General features: G+C 41.1%; 1 protein-coding gene across 1 annotated transcript in view; it reads left to right on the forward strand.

Moving 5' to 3' along the window:
• Positions 1–3057: 3057 nt before the first annotated feature.
• Pter (phosphotriesterase related) overlaps positions 3058–15946 on the forward strand; it is a 63457-nt gene continuing 50568 nt past the window's right edge. The window contains exon 1 of the mRNA XM_048367983.1: positions 3058–3178. The gene's annotated coding sequence lies outside the window, so the exon portion shown is untranslated. The remainder of the gene's footprint in view (positions 3179–15946) is intronic.

The raw sequence follows: 15946 nt of genomic DNA on the forward strand, positions 1-15946 counted from the left end.
AACCTGACAGTTGCACCATTTAAAAACTAGAAACTATTGGCTTTGTTTTTTTAAAAAAAATTCTGTTCCCTGTCTCATAATTATCTGGATTACTTTACATGTTGGTCTTTTCTAGATTATTTCTGTCGACCATTTGTGTGTGGACATTTAAAACAACTAACTAGGTGATGAAAACCTGGGTGCTTCTGCAGGTTTAAGTTGAACAGCAAAGAGCTTTGAATGTGTGGTTTTGCTTTTATTCTCTCTGCCAATTGAATATTTCTGAGTACAGGGAGTGTCAAAATTCAAAGCTACTAGGAAAATGAAAGCAAGCGCAGGAGTATGTTTGAACTAAACCCTTAACTGAGACTAATTTGGAGGCCTTTGGGTTCCTTAATAATGTGATTTTTTTTGACTTGGATATTTCATCATAGACATGTGATGGAGCATGGATATTTTAGGTTTCACAAACCATTTCCAAATTATCTTTCTCTAAGATGGGATCACGAAATGAAATGGGCCACAAGCTGTATGCCAGATTGGTTTTTTGTTGTTGTTGTTTTGTTTTGATAGCAGAAGGTCATCGAAGATGCTTTTCAGCCATTTTTGTTTGCCTAGCTCCAGAGCTAACAGATTTTGAGGCCAGTACAAAAGAACATGTATTTAAAAAAATATATAATAGCATGCAATGCTTAAGAAAAAGTAGCACTTAAATCACTTAGCATGTGCACTGTGATAACGGTATATATAAAGATGTTACCTATATGCTAACAAGTTTTTCACTGCTGTGCTTTCAACGTATACTGGTCTCACTTCTGCTTGAACACACCTATTCACAAAAATTTGCAAGTTTCTAATGTCAATAAATCTTTTGCATATTAATGTGAAGTTTCTTTGTAATTGCTTCCTGGAAGGAGAAATAAAACCTGGAGTACTTATGTTTTGGAAGAAGTAAAAGCTATAGAGAAATAAGAGCCTGTGCGTGAAATACATCACCGATCTCGCTTGATGGGTTTAATGCGGGCAGCAGAGAATTTAGTAACTTCCATACAGAAAAAAAAAAAAAACCTGAAGTCATTCTGGAACATGAACCTGGTGTATAATTTCACATCTGGCAGCATGGACTGGGAAAATACATAGCATTATAAATAATGCACTTTTAGGCTTCTCTTTTAACAACCATTGTCAGATACACATTTATACGGCCTCCTGGTTACCCAGCGCCTGCAATCAAAGTGGTAGCCAGCACTGAAATCACTTAGACGCCTCCCTCCATCCGTCTCTTCATTATACAGTCTCAGTGTGAGTCCCACTCATGCTAGTAATATTCCAGTCCCTCACCTCTGCGGTTCTTAACCTCTACATTTATTCTTGTCTCTCCTCTTCTTGGGCTCTACTTTTAGCATCCGTGCCTGAAATTTGCCCAGCTCTCCTCCTGGAGATTCATTGTTCTTTTCAATGTCATCTCTTTGCCCATTTTTTATTAACCAAACCCTTGGCTCAGTAACTTCTCCTATTTTATACTTCTTAAACAATGACTAAAAATCTTAAAGACAGACCAACATATTCTTTTTACCATTCATTTCCTATATATTCCTTTTTCCCCCAAAGCCAGTACTGAAATTTGAACTCTGGACCTGGGGCACCGTCCTTTAGCTTTTTTGTTCAAGGCTGGGGGTCTACCACTTGGGCCACACCTCCACTTCTAGTTTTTTTTGGTGTTTAATTGGAGATAAGAGTCTCATGAACTTTCCCGCCCAGATTGGTCTCCAATTGTGATCCTCAGATTTCAGCCTCTTGAGTAGTTATGGTTATAGGCATGAGCCACCAGCAGCTTTTTCCTATATCTTCTTTTCTTTTCTCTTTTCCTAGCAACCTATTAGAGTCCCATTGTATAAGAAGAATCATGATAGACATTGAGAGCAACCAAAACCAATTTTAGTCATAGTGTTGTCATTTCTATTATTATTATTATTGTTTCATTATTATTATATAGGTGAGGTACAGAGGGGCTACAGTTACATGTCAGTTAAAGAGTACACTTTGGGGGGGACAGTGCCACCCCTTATCTCTCTTTCTCTCCTGGTTTTTCCCTCTTGTCCATACCCACAAGTTGTACAGTTCATTTTCATCATAGTGTCTAGTGAGTACCACTGCAGCATTTGCTCACCCTTTTGTCCCTCCATACAAGTGACTTCTTTAAGTCTGTTTTCTTATCTGTGACTGGGGTCAAATACTACCTGTAGACGGTGCTAAAAATGAAACCAGATAACCTATCCTAGTTAGAAATCATGAGAGAGCTGGCTTCAACAAACATTGATTACTACTTAAGGTCTACACAGGTCCAGAAACACCAAAGAAAGAGGCAGGAATAGAAATCCAAAGATCTATGCTTTCAGGATGGCACTTAGAACCCTGTGTGCCATCACCTTTCAGTGTGTGTCCTCTGATTGGCTATCCACCTGCCCCGGGGTATTAAGTATCTTCTAACAGAGCTACCAAAGGCACCATCGTTCCTAGCTCTTCTGTGGAACCCTTGGGACTTGGGTACAAAGAAGTTTCTTTCCCCACTGAGGATAGAGCTTTTCATTCTTTCTTAGCAACCAAAGAGAGGGGAAAAACGTGAACACCTTCCTTACAGGTGGACATATCTACAATAAAGTAAGAAGGACTGAGCACCCGGTCTGGCCCCTGAGCAGATCCTGCTGCCTTCAGCTTGCTTCTTGCACTGGAGTAGGCCAGAACAGCCTGGAAGCCAGCCAGGGCACGGGCCAGGGGCGGGGCCTGGCAAGACCTTCATTGGGCGTGGCTTTAACCCAGAGGAGGAGCCAGGCTTGGACCTGTTGGGCGTGATTTTAAGTCTGTTGTGGGCTTGACCCCGGCCTGTTGGGCGTGGCCTTGACCCGGGTGGGGGCGTGGCCTGGGCCGGTTGGGTTTTGACCCTGAGAGGGCGTGGCCCTGAGCCGGGTAGGGGCGTGGAGCCTCGACTCTGCTTTGAACTTCTGAGTGGGCGTGGCTAGTGCCCGGTGGGCGTGGCCCAGGGCCTGGGGCGGAGTGGCTGAAAAGGGAAAGTACAGCGGGAAGAGTGGGGAGGCGGGAAAGGCCGGGAAGTTGTCTGTGCCAACTTAGGCCGAAGGCCGTGCAGCCAGTGGAAGGAAGTTCCCCGAGAGCCGGAGCAGGCGCAGGAGCTGAGGGACGGGTAGGAAAAGTGGGGTTTCCCCGCCGAGGGCCTAGATCGGAGCTGGCTGGGGCGCTCGCTAGCGGCCAGCAGCTGCACGGAGGCCCGCACGGAGACGGGCGGCCCCTGCCTTCTTCCCCCGCAGTGTCCGGGGAGGCCGTCTGGCCCGGACGCAGCAGCTCGGGCCTGAGAGGCCGGTCCGGGCTCGGAGGGGCCCAATCGTGGTCGCCCCAAGTCTCAAGTTCCGTGAAAACTCACTTGGAAGCCCGAGGCTCAGCGTGGCTCCGCAGCTGTGGTCCGGGGGCGAACTTGGGCAGCTGCGGGGCGGGGCGCGGGGGGGGGGGTTGGACAGGAGGCCCCTGGGCCCCGCGCCTCATCCGAGCTACTTGACTTCCTCACTTAGGACCCATCCCCCGCCTTTGCGTGCCTTCCTTGGGAACGTGAACAGGTCGAAACAGCCCTGCGCTACTGGTGCCATTTGTCAAGGGACCGCAGCACAGGGGCACTGGCGAGGCAGGACAGGTAGGGACGGCTGCTCACCTGTAGCGTGACTCCACTAGTCCGTCCCTTCCGAAGGACCGGTTCCTCTCCGCAAAGGATCATCCCGCTTACTGGCACACAGAAGGAACATCTGGAAGAAAAGAATCCCAGGACTTAGGACACCCACCTGACCGGTTACACTTCATTTTATGTAGGCTGAAGGGTTGAGTGGCAGCTATAGCCTCCAGGCCCCAAATAACCCTAGAAACAACCAACCAAAGCCCCGCCAAAAGCAGTCTCGCGCTTCACACTGCTAAGAAACAGAACCAACTTTCTGTGTGTAGGTCAAAGAGCAGGTTAAATTCTGACAGGATAACTTGAAAAGCAAGTTGACCAAAGTCTGTCTCACTTCGTGGAAGGCTATTTTCACTTGTGGAAGTTGGGTAATGCTTGAGTGCTATCACCGTTTCCAAAGCACTGGTAATGGAGGCTTTGGGAATCAATATTTTTATTTCCTTCCCTTGGTTTTAAATTGATTTTTTTAAAAAAGGCCTGTATTTTTTTTGGACAGTAAATGAGCTACTGACTAGGAGTGATGTCTGAGCCTGTTCACCCTAGTTTACTTTGCTCTACAGCCTGTGAGGTGTTATTATTGTATAGATGAGAAAGGTAGGACAGAGAAGGATTAAAGCACACTGCTGGAAGGCATAGAGCTGGGGGGAGAAGTATACTTTTGTGACTCCAAAGTCTAGATTCACATCCCTTAGACTTGTACATCATAAATCATCAATAGCATGTCCAGTGGGTACTAATGGTTCCCCTTTTGAAGGAAGTAAATGTGATTACTGCCTACAGAACCTTAGGCTTGTAATGAATAGAGCCAGATCCTAGTTCTAGTCCCAGCTCTGTGACTTTGTATGAGTTACTTATATTGTTTAGGCTTGTGATGGTAATTGGAGTCTAGGTCTCTAATCAATCTGATAATCAGTGTCTCTATGACAGCAAAACCTTGATCATTACCACTAGCTGATATTTCTGGCCACAGTGTTGAAATTCTAATGTGGTCAGAAAGAGTTGGTTTAATCAATCAATATATATGAACTTTGTATGTAGTTACTTGTGGGGGCTATCATAGAGAACAGGACCCATACTAGTTTGTTGGAGTCTATATTCTGGCTGGTGGTAAAGGAAACAACCAATTAGTAAATTAAAAGGCAACTGCAAATTACAAACAGGAGTTTGGGATCCAGAGAAATGAAAGGAAGCCCTTTGGCTATGGTGATGAGGGGACTTGACCAGTCTGAGTTCTGAAGGACTTCATGTTGGTTCATTAAGTCACACCACTGTGACTTAATGTGAAACCAATGTGATTTCAGTCAAGGAAACTATTTGAAAGGGGCTAAGGAGTCATGAAAAAAAAGTTGGCACATTCCAGAAACTGTCAGAAGGCCTGAGTGTCAGAAGGCCGGACTTTTGGTGATTGGTTGAAGGTGAGGTTGGAGACCAAGGGCCACAAGGTCATACAAAGCTTTCTGCAGTGTGGTAAGGAGGACCCTAGGTTTGGGGACAGCCTCTGGAGGGTTTCAGACATGAAGACGGTGAGGTGAAAACCCAAATAAAAGCTAAGCTAAGGAGGGTTCAAGTGAAGGTAGTTGGCAATGAAGAGAGAAAGTACAGTTTTCAAATATCACTGTATTAGTAGCATCTTCTGAGTACTGTGTGTATCGTAGCACTCAATGCCCTTCACACATCCCGGCTGTCACTGCCTCCCTGCTCCATTTATTTTCCTTCCATATTGCCTATTCCCGTGTGGCATACTATGTTTTAGTTTTAAATCGTTACTAACTCTGTCCCATGAGAATGTCTAGTACTTAAGGACTGGGATTTTTGCCTATCTCTCTTACTGTTGTTTATCCAGCAACTGATAGTGCATCTTATGCAAAGTAGGCTCTTAGTGTTATATGTATTGAATGAACTGATTTGTTGAGTATGTTGGATTTCAGTTCCACAGAACTTGTTGATGAAGTGAATGCAGCAGTGAAAGCTGCTTTGCAGTTTGCTAACTTGAAAAGTGGGTCATATCAATGCCAGTTTCGAAGAAGGAGGAGGCTTGGGTATCAGGAGAAGAGAGATAGGAAATTCTACTTGACTCATACTAAATCTGTGCTTACTGGATTACTTACTACTGCTATATTTAAAATACCATAAAACTTAGCAGATTAAAATACAGGCATTTATTATAACCCAGCTTCTGTGTGCCTAGATTTTGATTGTAGATGGCTCTTGTGATTCTGACTTAGAGTTTCTCATAAGATTGCAAACTAATTACTGAAGAACTGGAGGCATGACGCAAGTGGTAGAGCACCAGCTTAGCAACCATGAAGCCCTGAGTTCCAAGCTTATGTACTGCCAAACCAAAAAGATCAAATTAGCTATTGGCCAAAGTTACAGTCATTGGCAAGGCCTGGGAAATCTGTTGCTTAGTTCTTTCACATGGCTGTTGATAGACTCCAGCTGGTTGTTGGCTGACTATTGTTGTTGTTCCTCACCACGTGGACCTCCCTCTATGGCTGCACATGCTGTATCTTCACCCAGAGTGAATGATCCAAGAGAGAAAGAGAAGCTCAGATGGAAGCCACTGTGGCTTTAGAATCTGATCTCAGAAAGGGAATACTGTCACTTCTTGCCATATGCTACTGGTCACACAGACCAAATGTGGTGCAGTGTAGAAGAAAAGTATACAAGGGGGTAAATGCCAGGAGGCAGGAGGATGTTGGAGGGGCATTGTGGAGACAGCTACAATGTCTATTTGCTCTGATTTGATGTAATTTTTTGTTCCAAAGATTTATGTGTTGGCTCGTGATCCCTAATGAAATGGTATGGGCAAGTGGTTTAATCGGTGGGTCCTAGCAGGAGATAACTAGGTCATAGGGAAGGGAGGCTGTCCTTTGAAGGGATTCATAGTTGTCTCTTGGAACTGGGATTGATCACAAAGGAGCAGGCCATAATAAAGCAAGACCACTCTACATGTTGCTCTTATATGCACATGCCATTTCTATCCCACTCTCCCACTATGTGCTGACATATAGCAAGAAAGCTCTTGCCAGGCTCTGAACACATAGGGCCACCTGATCTTGGACTTTCAGCCTCTAAACATGACTTTTGGGAATATATAAGAGGACTTGGGGGGAAATATACATATATATATACATATATATATGTATATATATGTATATATATATATATATATATAGGCAAAGCAAGAAGACTTTGAACCCAGTCTCACGGAGTAAGTCTAGCATTTAGAGGACAGTGGGGGACAAGATTCAGTTAAAAGAGTAGCTGGTGAGGCAGATGGGAAACCTGGGCAGTGTATATTATGGAGATAACAACTAAAAGACAGGTCTCCCTGGAAAAGTGTTGCCTTTCCCATGAAGGGCAGAAAACACTTTAAATATGGCTGAAATGTAAAGCATTTCTAGAAGAAGGGGGGAAAAAAGCAATTCATTTTAAAGTATGAGTAGTTATGTTGATTGAGTAGGTATGTTGAGACAGACTGGAGCAGAGAACATCTAAACTGAACATGTAGAGTCTTGAGAAGTAGATATCGGTGTACCCAGTGCCTTTCTGGTCTGGGGATCAGCCATGGGGCCCTGAGATTATAGGAATCAATAACTCATATGACTGGGTAGAAGAGGTTGCTCTTGCAGTCAAGCTGCATAATGATATGAACTTAGACAGTGCCCACCCTTTCTTCCACATACTTCAAAGTGGAATGTTATTCATGTTTTCCTCACTGTGTCCACAACTTCAGGGAAAGATTTGTTTAGGCTCACAGTGTCAGAAGTTTCCATCCAAGGTCAGCTGGGTACATTGTTTAGGGCCTAAGGCTAGGCAGAATATCATGGCATTAGGAGTATATGGCAGAGGCTGCTTACCTCCAGGCAGCCTGGAAACAGAGTGGAGGATGCCAAGGTTTATCTTTCCACCCCTGAAAAGACTCACCTTCTCCAATGAGGCTGTAGTGCTCAATAATAACATCATATTACGAACCTATCAAAGGATTCATCCATTGACTTCCAAAAGTCCATTAACTAGCAAGCATGCCTCCAACTTATTAAGCCTGTAGGGGAGAGGAATAGTTCATATTCAAACCATAACATATATTGATTAGTGTTAGTCATGTATTTCTTGTTCAGTGACTTAACCCAGCAAATCATACAGCAATGACACTGAAAACTCCTGACAAAGTTCTATGCTGCTTATTGGTCCTATAAATTTGACACAGACCCTTGTTGAATATTTTTTCATATACTAAAGAATTTCAAGTTATTTTCTTTTAGCTGCTCTCTTCTTGTATATTTCCAAAAGGCAGGGCCTTTCTAAGAAGGCTTTTATAGTACAAGTCTCATTCATACACATCTATTTTCACTTAAAAAAAAAAAAGAAAGAAACTATGTGGTCACAGTTGGTCAGGCTGCATAAACTAGACTGGTGGTCTGTTTTGATGAAGTCATGTCTACCTGAGTACAAATATAAGTCATGTCCACCTGGAGTACAAATCCCACTTTCTTGGCATGGAACTCTGTGGGTTATCCATTCTTCTGTCTCCTTCCAGCAAGGCATGGCCTTGTGAATGGTTTACCAGTGAAATATAAATAGAGTAAGATATGCCTCACCCTAGGTGAAGGTTCTGAGAGCCAGTGAAGTCTTTATTACAGTCTCCTTCCCTCTGTCAAAATGACCACCCAGATGGTGACATCTCTGTCAGCCTGGGTCAGAAAATGGGGACAATAAGCAGATGCCCCTGCCTCCTTGTGTTAGACATATGCAGTGGGCTAGAAATACACTTTGGTTGTATTTGGGGATTTGTTGTTATTGCAGCCTACCTACCTAACTTGCCTAATAGACTGAGGGAGGTCTGCACCATCATCCTGAGATTTCTTTGTCTTATGGCTAATGCTTGTTTGACTGTAGGAAGATGGCAGGTGCCCTGGTCCCCACAATGCTCCAGTGAGTATCCTGATGTGAACCAAGGGTAGCAGATGTAACATTTAAATCATTTCTTACATCCTTAAGTTTAGCTGGTAGAATATATAAAGTCTCAATACCTGGAAGAGGTAGAAACTGAGGGCCTCATTTTTAGTTTGGAAAAAAATCCAATTTACATGTTTTTAAATTTTTAGTGTACTGCCAAGACTTCCAGGAGAGGGGACTGACTGTTCATGGGTGACATGTGAAGAGATGATTCTTCCCGAATGTGGTTCGCAGTAGACACATTGCAGGAATTATTTTTATCGCTAAAGGAATGTCTCAATGAATCATCTATATTTATCATTGATGACTATTTTTTTTCTCATGAAGCGTCAAATGGCATTTTAAGTATGACATCTTGGTTATCTTATTTCATATCTAAGTGTATCAAACCCAGGTTTTGTTCTCAACATCCGGGAGGCAACCTCCGACTCGTGTTCTCTGACTTAAACAAAAGTGAAGCAGGGAGCATTTTGCTTTGGGCAGAGTCGTGCTGTGTTCTGAGGATGCTGGCTATAAACCCAGTGTCCCTAGAGGTTAACAATCAAAGTTCCTCCCCTCTCCTACTCAGACGAGTGATATGATGATGATAAATTGCTTGGACATGACTGCTCCAAGCACTAGTGTGATGAATTATGTTGTTCAGAGCATGACCGAAGATTCTCTTATTGTCAGTCTGCGGTGCTCAGTATTGACAATATTCATAAATAACCTTCTGCCAATTTTGGTCTCTGCTTTGCATAGTAAATTCTCTGGTCTCTCTGGTCAGGGCTGTCAATTCTTAGTTATATCTATTTTATTCACTGAGTTCACCCAGACAGTCCTTTTGAATGTTTTTTCCTGCTCTTAAACATTAAATGGGTAAGCTTAATTGTATACAGTAAACACTGTATTTCTTCACAGAAGCTGTAAAAATAGGCATCGTTAGTCCTTCTCACTAAACTTCCAATAATAAAAGCTTGTTTTTCAATGGCGTAATTGGGTAATTATTTGGTATTTGAAAAGCACTTAGAACAGAATATTGGTAAATATTGTTGTTAATTTAATGCTCTTTTGTGTAACCGAAAGCCCCTGTATCCACAAAGTCCTTGGTGTTATTGTGTGCCAACAGATATTTCTTTCTTGATATTGCTTATTTTTCCCCAAATTAGAGATTCCTTGACTGTCTTAGATGCGTTAAATATTTTTATGAACTCTCAAAGTTATCTTGTGCCCACATCTGCACATTTCTACATGCCTCATCTACTTCATTCCTCACATATCCAGGTGGTTAAACATTATTGGTCTTGTTCTCTGAAAATTTGGAGGAAGGATAAAGCCCAAACTCAAGTTTGAGGCTATTTCACATCATTCAACAGCTACAGATATGTTTTGGGAAAGCCAACTTTTCAATGAGCTTTCTGATTTTTTTGGTTTAAGACCATATACTCTGACCTGTCATCTGATTGTCACCAAACTTACTTTGAAATGGTTAGGATGAATTATGTATTCTTGGCCAGCCTTTCTTAATGAATCTCCAGTCTATTTGTAGACCCTAAACTGTCAGGAATAACTAAGGACTATTACTATTGTGTTTACTGGGTTCCCATAACAAAATACCATAAGGCTTGTTTGGCTTAAAAGCAGAGATGAATTTTCTTATAGGAGACTGGAAGTCCAAGATCACTATGTCAGCGTGGTTGGCTTCTGTAGACTTTCTCCTTGGCTTGAAGGTGGCTCTCGTCTCTGTCCTCATATACCTTCCTTCTGTATGCATTTGTGTCTTATTCTCTTAAGGATGTCGGGCCTCTGGGGTTGGGGCCACTCTCCTGACTTCAAAACTACATTACTTTTGTCAAGACCCTGTCTCCAAGTACAGCCACATTCAGAGTATTGCAGGTTAGGGCTGCATGACTATTACTACTATCAATAGCAGAAATGATCTCTGGAAATAACTTCTTTTGCAGGAATATCCTTTGATTCCTAATTTTGAGCTGCCAAATCATTGACTACAAGCCATTGGAGCACCTTCGCAAGTCAAGAATTCCTTAGCATCATTAGTAACACAAATCACTTTCATACTTATGATTGAATCATGCTTATATTTAGATAAAAGCTAAAATGACATTACAAAATGAAATAGAATTTATTAAGCAGTTAACCAAAAATTCTACACAAATATATCCATTTATCTGAACTATAGCCATCCAAATATTCCCTAAAAATTTACAGATTTTTTTACCCCACCCCTCACCAAATTTTATCTTTGAATCAAAAGCTTGCTTTGATTGATCTGTGTATTAAAACTACCCAAAAAACAGAGAAAAGGAGAATTGGGCATAGTGGCACACAAAGAAGGATTGTGGTCAAAGCTTAGCCTGAGGAAACGTATGAGATACTAAGAAAACAAACAATGATAAACTACTTGTTTCCATAACTTGGAGTTCATTTCACTTAACTTCATCTTATATGATCATATGTACATAGTTATTGAGCTATTGTGAAAGCTACTAGGATTATCCTAGACATGTACTAATTATTACTAATGAGGGAAACCATAGAGTGTATTTCTTGGGGTCTGGCTCACTTCACTTAGTATGATTTTTTCCCCAAGTCTTCTCTTTCCTTGATAAGGGGGCAATGCCATTCTTTCTGATAGAAGCATGGAATTCCATTGTGTATATATACCACAATTTCTTGATCCATTCATCTACTGATGGGCATCTGGGTTGGTTCCTGTCGGGGTTTTTAGCCACCCCCACCACCCGCGCTCCCCCGATCTGTGGGAGAGATGGGGAAGGTATGCCCCCACTGGACAAGCCAAGAAAGGAAAGGGCTGGCTGGCCACCTGCACCCAACCTCCTCACCAGAGGACAAGCAGACGGCCTGGGAGTCAAGTCGAAGCAAGAACTCGTTTATTGAGGAAGTACATACAGCTAAATAGGGCACAGGAGCCAATCAGGTCTAAGATCGGCAGGAAGGAGAGGGGTGTGCACCTATCTAGGAAATGTAAGGGGAGGCATGAGCTGTCCGTCAAGGGTGGAAGAACCGGGGCGTCACAGCCCACAGAACAGCCTCTGGGTTCTTAGGCGCCATCTTAGGCACCATCTTAGCTACACGTGGCCCCAGGACTGAGAAACAGGCGGGGCGAGCTGGTTGACTTCCGAGCGTGTCCCACAGGTTCCGTATTTCAACTATGGTAAATATTGCTGCAGTGAACATGGTTGTGCTGGTAGCTTCATTATGGTCTTGTTTGTGGATAAATATCTACTTTGTCATTTATCGTTGTTATTTCTAATGCACTAGGTGAAATTATTTCTTTTTTCTTTTGTTTATCTTCCCTATGGTTTATCCCGTTGTCACTGTATTTGGCACCCTTGGTGTTGTATATATGTTGGTCTGAATCCAGGAAGGAATTCAGGGGAAGGGGAACATCAAAATGGTGAGACAAAGGGTAAAAGGAAAACAATGCAACAGCAATACTTACAAGACAATATATAGTAAACTGATTGTACAACTCGGGGTGGAAGGAGAATTAGGGAGGCGGGAAGGTGGGAGAAAAATGAGGGAGGAGGCAACAAGTTTGTTACTCACTACCTTATGTATGTAACTGTAACCCCTCTGTACATCACCTTGACAATAAAAATTAAAAAATAAAAAAACAACTAAGGGACTAAGAAAAACTAACTGAGGGACTAGCACAAGTGGTAGAGCACTTGCCTAACAAGAGTGAGTCTCTGAATTCAATCCCCAGTACCCCAAAGTTGGGGAGGGTAAAAAGCATTAAATGTGCCCTCCCCCCCCCCGCCTGCTCTTTTCTCTGTAAAGTAGCATCTCTGCTTATCTTGCCTCTATGAATTCTGTGTTAACAACTAAAAATGTCTTAAGAAAGCAGAAAAGTCTGAAGAGGGATGTAAGCCTGAGGAGCTAGCAAAGCTCTTACATTCAAAGAAACATTGGGAAATGGGAAAGAATAAAAGAGCAATTTCACCATTATCTGTCCACATCATGGATTCGGGAAAGCATTGTAGTGTTCCCGCAGCACAGAATCATAGGGTTTTTTTTTTTCATCCTTAAAAAAAAACTAAATCTTTTATAGTAAATTAGTAGCCAGAAATCCTCTAAGGATTGTTACACGGGCATGTAAGAGTATGTTAGTGATATTTAGGGTAATTGGTTGATGATTTTGAATAGGCTGTAGAATATTTTTTCCCTGAAAAAATTGTTTTAAATTGGAAGTTATTATTAAAGCTGAGTGATGGATATAGAAGAGTTCTTTATTCTATTCTCTCTACATTTGTGAAGTTTTAAAAATGTCTGTGTTGAAAGTTTAAGTAAAAGAACTTAAAAAAAGAAATGAATGATATATGCAGCCTCCTGTGATGCAAAATTTGATATCTCAGGGCCTAATTAAGTTAGGTATGTGTGCCTATGTTAGACAATACACATGCAAGTAGAACATGATTTTAACTACCAATGACACCCTAGAAAAGTGTTGTTGAAACCCTTATCCAAGAATGTCGATAAGCCTATCCATTTGGCTCTAGCATGTGCAACACTTTTTTAAAAATTTATTATTCTCTGTCATATGATATGCTCCTTACTTTCATAGGTCAGTGGGTTGTTTTTTTTTAAACCAGTTCAAGAGCTTCTGTATCCCATAGGCTACAATTTCCCTATGTGTAGTCTTTGACTTGTTTGGGAGCGTGCACATTTGTTGCTGCCGACAACATTGAACATGGGAATTTAAGAAGAGACTGCTTGTGTCCCATGTGCCTTGCCTGGCTAATGCCTTTGCCCAATACTTGGTATAAGAGTGTGTCTGCTTTTTGTAAGAGGTCTGCTGTAGGCCAATGTCCCTGTCTTCTTCCACTGTCAGCTCCTGCCAAGTTCTCCCAGAAACCACAGCTAGGATTGGAAACTCTACCAACCTATCCTTGTGAGTCTTACTCATGTTTCTATGTAAGTTTCAGAACTGATAAACATTTCCTTTGGCTTCTACATTGCTTTTAATTCAGCCCATTATCACTCAAAACAATGCACCTTGAAGGATGTTCCTCTGTGAACTAAGGATTTTGTAGTATCACTGAGACTGAGTATGTAGTCATATTTGGGTGGAGATGCAGGGAGAAAGGTCTTGTCCACAGAGCTAGCATTTCTCTTTTGACATTCTCCTTTCCTCCCATTCTTTGCATTTTTGGTCCATCAGTATTTGTGAATAGAGGTCAGAATACTATAAGCTAAGAGTTTCAAGTATAAAATGTTCTCCGTGAAGATTCTGGATCGCTCTATTGAATTTTCCGTGAAGATTCTGGATCGCTCTATTGAATTTCATTTAATTATCAGCTTTGTACCACATATAAGAACATGTACATTTGCAGTAGAGCTACCTCATGGACATTTGCTATTACTAATTCTTGTTATGGTGAAGTCTAAAAGATTCGTTTCTGAATTCCTTTGTTTACTGTTTTGCTAGACTGATCAGAATTGCAAAAGATATTTCTGTAGAATCTTAGTAATGTATTTTGTACTGGTCTGGTAGTCTTTGTGTGACCCTGTTCTCATTTAATTTTTGTTTTCGTGTTAGTAATGCAAAGCCCTAAATAAGCTTACATTAGTTATTCATATGTAGTTTGTATATAGTATAATAATTTCCCAACGTTTTTATTTTTATTGTTTTGGAGCCTGAGGATTGAACCCAAGACATTGATTAGCTCTGAGTTAGCACTCCTAGCCTTATCATGAAGGAAAATTTCTTATATGTTGTTCTTACACCAGGAACAATGTATTAAACTTTGGAGTTTAGTCTATAAATATCAGAAAGCTTAATAAGTACCGGTACTGTCTTTAATATCATGATCCATATTCTTTATATATCATGTAATTTAAATCAGCATCATCTAAAATATTGTCAACAACCACGGGATCTATAAAAAAGTCTGAGTGTTGAAATTGGATAATATCTTTCTCTGCCTAACTAGAAGTCCAGATCATATTTCAAATGAGTTGAGAGAGATGGTAGAGGTTAATTCTTTTACAGGCTGAAGAAAATGAACGTATTATAGATGCTGCGGACACAGTGACAGGCCCTTTAATTCTCCCAAACTCAATGCAATTTTCCTAGTTCTGATTAAACTTCATTAATTCTCATATCATTTTGAAGAGTTTTTGCTTTGCATCCATACTCTCTTTGCTACTCATGTAACTTCAGCTCTATCCTAAAGCAACAGCGATGAAATCACAGACTTGTAAGATTCTTTGCTGTTTTCCTGGTGGGTACTAAAATAAATAAATAAATACTTACTTAAAACATTTTGAAATGTTCATATGATACCTAAAATCAGTTTCAGCTATCTGAGAGTGAGTAAAGCCTTCACTATTTGATACTTAGGCCTCTGTTGCTATTTACAAGCACTATAAAGGGTGATAATAAATAATTAACTATCTGGAGCTTCTGGATTGTGAAACATTTTTATTTCATTCATCTGTTAGTAATAATCTGTTGTTTATAGTAAGTGGAGAGTAAAGTAAATACTGTGATTCGGCTTGTGTGTGGTTTGCCCATCAGAGAAGAATTTGTATAGAAGCAGACCTCCATTACCTTTGCATACACAGTACAGGAATGATCTATCTCTTTTGCTACTGTGCACATTTCCCCAGTCATATGATAACTAAACAAAGGGGATGAAATGTTGCAGAAGCTTTGCAGCACCTTCTCCGACTGACCCCTAAGGCCTGTGTTTGGAAGAGTCCTTGCACATCATTTCATTGCTCTTCTTACTTTTGTTAATTCCACAGATAAAGCTATTTACTTGAAGACACTTTTAGCATATTAACTCTTTGTAATATTTTTTGCAATTACTACTTTCAGCTCCTTGAAAAAATACTGTTATGTTAGAAATAAACATTATGCCATCCTATCTGTGTCTACTCTTCAAATTTGAAATATAGTTTAAGTCAATGATGTTAATTTTTGGTGACACTCAAGATATTTTATGACCACTGGCTATCATTTATGTCAATAAGAATTGAATGTATTAAGTTAGTGATAAAGCCAATTGAATGAAGAATAATTTCTGTTGCCTTTGGTATACTTGAGAAAGAATAAAACCTTTGTTAAGTTTTATTTAAACAGTGTCAAGATACATCATACATAGCTGGGTACTGGTGGCTCATACCTGTAATCCTAGTGTCTCAGAAGGCTAGGATTTGAGGATGGTGGTTTGAAGCCAGCCCAGGTAGAAGAGTCAGTGAAACTCTTTATCTCCAATGAACCATCTAAAAGCTGGAAGTGGA

The sequence above is a fragment of the Perognathus longimembris genome, chromosome 18 (genome assembly GCF_023159225.1).
Source record: "Perognathus longimembris pacificus isolate PPM17 chromosome 18, ASM2315922v1, whole genome shotgun sequence".
Classification (NCBI taxonomy): Eukaryota; Metazoa; Chordata; class Mammalia; order Rodentia; family Heteromyidae; genus Perognathus; species Perognathus longimembris.